The following is a 6,967-nucleotide window of genomic DNA, read 5'->3' as shown; positions in this document are numbered from 1 at the left end:
GCCAAAAATAATTTACAAAGTAAAAATTTCCACTTTGCCATAATATGCATATTTATTTTGCCGATTGGCTGATCTAAACCTCTGCCTAACAAATTATATATTTGTTTGCCACATGGACCTATAAATTCTTTGTATTTATTTTTGGTAATTTTTTTATTAATATTCTATTTTTGGCAACAATTAATCCCTTTCTTTTTCACTTCCTTATTTATAACAATTCTCAATGAATTTAATGGTTTTTGCTTTATATATGTTTCTATTTGTTACACCTTACTAGTTACTACATATTTTGATCAACCAACTTATAGTTTTTTTGGTTTCTCTCCAATCATGTATTGTAATTTATTATTTTGCTTGCTTGTATATGAAAAGTTACTATTACAAATATATTTACATTTTTTATTTTATTCTACACCACTTCCTTCTTTTATTTTGCTTGATTATAATTTATAAATTAGAAGTTTATATGATGTTTTATATTTCTATTATTTGGCTTGATTATTTTTTAATACTTGAAAAATGATGACAATTTTGGATTTATCTACATGACAATTTCGACCAGACATCTGCAAATACAAAAAAAAAATTACTATTGCCTCCCTTCCGATTACGACTTTATGTACCAACGTCCACCCCTATGACATAAAGTCACAAAAAAAGCAAAGGAATGAACATTGACACCACATTCTTTTTTTTTTTTTTTTTTGGCCTTATCCGGGTCAGCATCAAAATAAATTGCTTAACATTCATTACAAAATCAATTAATTGAAACAAATATCAAAATTAAATTGCAAAATAAAAATTGTAAAAGATGTTAGTGCGGAAGTGTCCAGCATTGACCATTAAATATCATTTAAATCTAGTTTTCAATATGAACATATCATTCATTAAACATATTCAAATTTTTTTTTTTTGCAAATGGTAAGTGGCAGATATTTAACTGGATGCTAGATAATTTTAATATACAAATTTCCAACTTTTTCTACATTTTCTTAAGTGATATTCTCATATGTACATTACAAGCCAAATAGAGCTCATGGATGTTTCGATTGACATGTTTGTATTTTGTTATCTATTCCGATTGCACGCCTTTTCGTTTGCCTGTTCTAGGCTTCTGCAGGAAATTATACCCTTCTCAATATGTTTGGTCCAATGAGATTACATCCACCTTTTATATTTCCCCTTACACCCTAACTCAATGGTATCCTTTTTTTTGTTGCCCCCCTTACTCATATTTATTTCCTTTTAGACCCCTTTAATTTTTCAAAACACCTAGCTCGATTGCTAGTCATCTTCTTACGGCTACTTAAAGGTTGTCGGTTGCCTAAAGCATCAATGTACACTAACACGTGTAGGCCAAAAATTGTGTTCCCCATAGACTTATGGTCATGGTGGGAAATGGGGGCGGTCCAGAATGACCGTCTCTGAGCAATTAAAGGTCATGATTTGGTCAAAAAATTTTGTGCGGTCCAAATAACAAGTTGTATATCGATTTTCACATCGTGTGTGGGGTCCGCAAAATTTTGTACTAAAGTTAAACGTTGTGTAAATAAAGTTACGCCGTGTATAATCAAAATTACACGCTGTTGAAAATGGCCAAAACCGTTGGAGACGGTTGCTGCCCCTTGTCCGGTTATGGTGTCCTCTGAGAGCTCTTGACCATTGACTAAAATGTTCGGGTTGATTTTATATAAAATGTATAAGATGTAATTTTATATGCATATGATATAACTTAATTTCAACAACGTTTAACTATAGAATAAAATTTTGTCAGTCCCATACATGATGTAAAAAATAATATACAAGATATAATTTAGATCTTATATTTTTGTGGCCAAATTTTGACCATGAATCCTCATGAACAATTGATTCCTGCGATCGTTTTTGCCCCTAGTGCCAAAAGCACCAGTAATACTTAACGCCAAAGAAGGTCAGACGACAACTTGAAAGGAAAAAAGCAATAATATTTCAAAAAAAAAAAAAAAGAAAAGAAGCAGAGGTGGCTGAACATCGGATATGTACGGACGTGTCGGTCCAAAATTCATAATCCAAGTTCTCAGTATCATATGTTTTCACTAGTTACCTCAAAATACCCAAAAAAGGAAAAACATTTAACTAGAAAACAACCCCCAGTATCTTGTTGATATGACAGTTGCCATTTAGATTCTATGCACTTTACAACTTCTGTTCTGAATGATAATGATGTCCCAATAAAGAACAACCCAAAAAAAGAGAGAATGTTCACTTCTTGTTGATTAAATTATTATTCTTATTGCCACCAAAATTACCAAGAAAGAAAATTTTTGTACCAGTATTCAGGCTCAGAAGTTTGGCCTGATAAAAGTTGGAACACCCGGTTCTCCTGGGAGTTTTAACGGCCGAAATAAAAGCGCAACCCACAGTTTTACTTAATTCTTGTTAGCTCATTTCTCTGCCTTCTCTTACCTCTCTGGTGATCAATCTCCTCTTCTCTTTTTTCTTACAGTTATATCTTTTTTTTCCCTATTGTACTGTTTATTCAGTTTTTGCATTTGAATTGAGCTTCATTTGAATTTGCTTTTTTTAGGGTGCTTTCTATTTTTATCCGAATAATATATAGAGCTTCTGCTTTCACATATTTCAATGGTTTCTCTGAAATCACCATGCCCATGTGGGCTTGGATTAGTAAACCCGGGTGACTTTTTCACCTGGGTTTTTTGAATTTTAGTCTTTCTTCAACAATTTTCTTGAGAATCCCTTGTGGCAAAAGTGGAAATCCATGGGGTTTCAGCAAAATTTGAGCTTTAACTGAGGTCATTATTGCCTTTTAAGGTAATTAATTTTGAAGGTATTCTGTTGTTAGCGAGCCAAAGAAAGTTCCCTGGTTTCTTATTTTGGTTAGAATTGAAGAAATGATCCTTAACATGTAAGGTCTGTTTATATCATATAAATTTGGAAATCAAAATGCTTAATTGTCCCCATTATCTGATGCGAAGTATAAATATCGTGGGAATGTAGCAGTGAGGATCATTGTAAAGATTACAAACAGCTGTTTGAGGATGATTTGGGTATCTTTGCAAATTTATGCATCTAAGTGGAGTTTGTTTTACTTGTATATAGGATGGGAAGGGTTAAGCTTAAGATAAAGAGATTGGAAAGCAACAGCAATCGGCAAGTTACATATTCGAAAAGGAGGTCTGGAATCTTGAAAAAAGCCAAAGAAATTTCTGTACTATGTGACATTGATATTATGCTTCTTATGTTTTCCCCAAATGGAAAACCAACCATATTCACCGGAGCACGCAGGTAATTTTCAAAGTATCTGATTTGATATAAAGTTAAAGCATGATGGATTTAATATGAGCTACAGGGCATTTTTGTGTCTTTGTTTTGTATAGGTTAACAGTTATGTTTATGTAGTCTCACATTGTACACACTGTGGTATTCTTCTGAGGCGTTGTACATATTCTGTAAATTGAGCCCATTGATCCTCCTCTCCAGCTTTCTCTCTGTCTGGCTAAGTGTATAAAAGACAATTTAAAAATCTCAAGGTGTTTGTCTCCTTTTCTTAGCCATAAACTTTAAACCTGACTAATCCCTTGCCATAAGTTGATTACAATTATAGATGGAGGATCCTATTTTTGTAGTTATGTTGGTCATGTTAACATAGAATAGGAGTGAACAGGGAAGCTCACATTTCAACATATGAAGGCATACAAATGGGCTAAAGTTTTTATCTTAAATATCATCACAATGGAGTTGTCCAGGTCTGGTTATAGTAGAGAACTAGAGATTTTGCTAGAGTTTCTCCTTTAACAAGTTTTGCCTAATTGTCTCCAGAGTCTTTCAGCCTAGATGATGGAGATAGCATTGTTTCAGTAGTGACAATACCTTTTCAGATTGCATATCTTTTAATGTCTTGAAGTAGTTTGCTCAAAAAGAGGTGTTTGTTTCATCATTATTTTATCATAGGAAATTGATAATTGCATCCTTAAGTTAGTTTGTGCGTAACTGACCTTTTAAACAATGTTGGCTACTATTCAGCTATGAAAGCAGTTGGGGTTGGACTTTTGGAGTTGTAGGATTTGTATAGCATGTCTTTCTCCAATTTCTTCCCTGGACATATACTTTTGAAGTATTGGACACATTACTATGGATTCATCTAAGAAAACAATAGCATAACTATGTAAGGCTTGTGATTTCTTTTTGGTTTTAGTGATTTGTTTCTAAAGTCATAGTTATGAGAAGTATGTTGTTAAATAGACTAGAACAGTACATCTGGCTTATGTCTCATTTTATACTTGCCTTTCATGTAGACTATCAATCTCTAGTTTAAATATCCCATCTTTGATTGTACACACTCGTCGATGAGTGATAGTAAATACTTGCTAATATTCATCTTTGATGTCTCTTCAGCAATGTTGATGAGATTATCTCAAAATTTGCTCAACTATCTTCTCAAGAAAGGGCAAAAAGGTATTCAAAAACTCTGGTCAAATGGCATTAATTTCCAGCTAGTAAAAATCATATCATAACTGAATAATTCCTTTCTCCTGCATTGCAACAGGAAGTTGGAAAGCCTTGAGGTAAGTTTGAAAGCATAATCCAATTTATTGTCATATCATGTCTCCTTTTTACATCTACTGAAATTATATTTCTCCATTTACATAAAGTGAAAAGACATCCATGCATTTGATAGGTTTTGAAGAAAACTTTTAAGAAGCTTGACCATGAGATTAACATTCAAGAGTATTTGGATGGAAGGTGCGTAACCATGTTTGGTGTTAGATATCATTGATTCAATTTGTGATGCGCGTAGTTAACTGAAACATTTTTAATCTTCTCATTCTTGCAGTGCTCCATCAGTTGAGGTTGGATGATTTTCAATGCTATCTGCATACTTTTGTGTCAAGAGTCATTCAAATTATTGCTATTAATGATGTATTTTATGTTGATCCATGTGCTGCTAGGAATCCTGCAGCCAAGTCAGAGTTCTGCGAGCTCAACTAACAGAATTGCACAAGAGACTAAGGTAGGGATTGGAAAATTTTCTGGAAAATTATTGCTTTTTTCTTCTACTTTTTGGTATTATATGGAGGTTTAACAATGTGAAAACTGTTGTAGGGATCAACAATCAAGATCTTGTCCTTCAAACTTTCTTGACAACATTTGTTCTGTGTATATTAATTATCTTCTCAAATATTTGCTTCATTTACTTAGCAAATGGCATGATTTTCTCAAAGATGATATAATGCATAAGTTATTCTACTGAAAAAAAAAGGATGAAGAAAATCAGAAGTTATGTTGTTCTTAAATCTGTGAGAGGATTTAGTTATAATCCATTTACTAGCTCGCTCAACCATATAAATGATGGTTGAAGGCTTTAGTTTTGGCACTAACATTTCCCTTGGGACTAAATAAAAGGTAACTAGCATTCGAGCTAAGGAGGCTCTATTAAGTAAGATGCATTCACAGAACATAAATATTCTTGAAACAGTTAAACACTCTTATATCATCTAACTGTAGCCTGTGTATATCTAGATGTTATAATTTCAGGCCATTGAATTTCAGTGCCTTTGATGATGTTAAGTTGACATGATAAGCCAGAAGTTCAAATGGTTATACTTTGGAAATGCTATATGGGGTCGGTACAGTCCATTTTTTGCCTTAAAACTGCTCCATTGAGAATTCAGATTCAGCACCCATTTTGCCAATGTATTGGAAATTTTGTTCTGGGTATGTTGTGGCGATTCTAATATTGGCTATTATTATCCGTGTTCTCGTGCCATCCAGGTCCAGCTAATTTTGGTGTTTGGAAGGACCTTTTCTTACTAGCTTGCAGGCACTATTTAGGTTTTATATGCTAGATTGTTCATGTGATACTTTCATTAACATTACAATTTTGTGTGGCCTCAGCTGGTGGAGTAACCCAGAGAAGGTAGAAGATATTGAGCATCTCAGGCAGATGGAAGGTTCACTGAGGGAATCACTTACTAGAGTTCGTGCACTTAAGGTACTATTACATCTATTGAGCACAATTTTACTATGAGTAATAGCAATATATGCATAAATATGCTATCGATTTGACATAACTGCACTTAATTTTCTTGGCCCATATTGCATATATTGGTAGTTAGGCAGTTTCCATGGTACCATTACCTGATGTATCTGATTTTCTTTTTGAGGATCTGAGCATTCTAAGAAAATTGATCTACACTGCTTGATCTAACCACGTTGCTAAACCAGCACATATAATTTACCATATCTAGGTTCCCTTTCACAGGAAAATTTTGTGAAGCACCAGCTTATGCCATTAAATTGCTCAGGCCAGGTAATGAAGCATTCAGCTGACAAGTGAAATCTCTGTGCGTGTGTGTGTGTGTGTGTCTAAATGTCTGCGATTCACTAATCACTAATTTGCAGCTGCATGTGTATGTGCACATCTGGCCTGGCCATGTCATTGCTTATCATCATTGCATCATATATAATGTATGGCGCCTGTCTTGTTTCCCAGTTCCAGAGTGGAATGCAATTTGCGATGACGATGGATGGTAACCAAGATGGAACAACGCTGCCATGGATTCAAGATAATGAGAATCAACCTGTGATATTGTCCAAGGACTCAGACTTTATTACTCAGAGGTTAGTTAAATTTGATACTCTTTTGTACCTTGTATTTCCTCTAACCTCAGATGTTTGCATCTAGTATGGTTTGTGTCACTACCTAAATTATTTTCTGAGTAACCTGATCATTTTTTCTGAAGTACTGATTTGGTTTCATTATAAAGTGTGACTAGTACAACCATTTAACACTTTGTTCTCAACTGCTATAGAATTTAATGTATTTCCAATAGGTTTTTGATTTATTTGATGGCCATTTTCCATTTGTAGAGATATGGAATACCCCAGAGATGCGTCCCTTCCCGGCTGTTCTGCACTCTTTACCACGGGAAAAGAAGCAGAGATTGATAATACAGGATTGATAGAT

General features: G+C 34.0%; 1 pseudogene; it reads left to right on the top strand.

Moving 5' to 3' along the window:
• Positions 1–3,100: 3,100 nt before the first annotated feature.
• Positions 3,101–6,964, top strand: LOC113757048 (annotated as a pseudogene).
• The last annotated feature ends 3 nt before the right edge of the window (positions 6,965–6,967 follow it).

This window comes from Coffea eugenioides, unplaced genomic scaffold (genome assembly GCF_003713205.1).
Source record: "Coffea eugenioides isolate CCC68of unplaced genomic scaffold, Ceug_1.0 ScVebR1_2670;HRSCAF=3743, whole genome shotgun sequence".
Classification (NCBI taxonomy): domain Eukaryota; kingdom Viridiplantae; phylum Streptophyta; class Magnoliopsida; order Gentianales; family Rubiaceae; genus Coffea; species Coffea eugenioides.
This window is presented reverse-complemented; position numbering and strand designations above follow the sequence as displayed.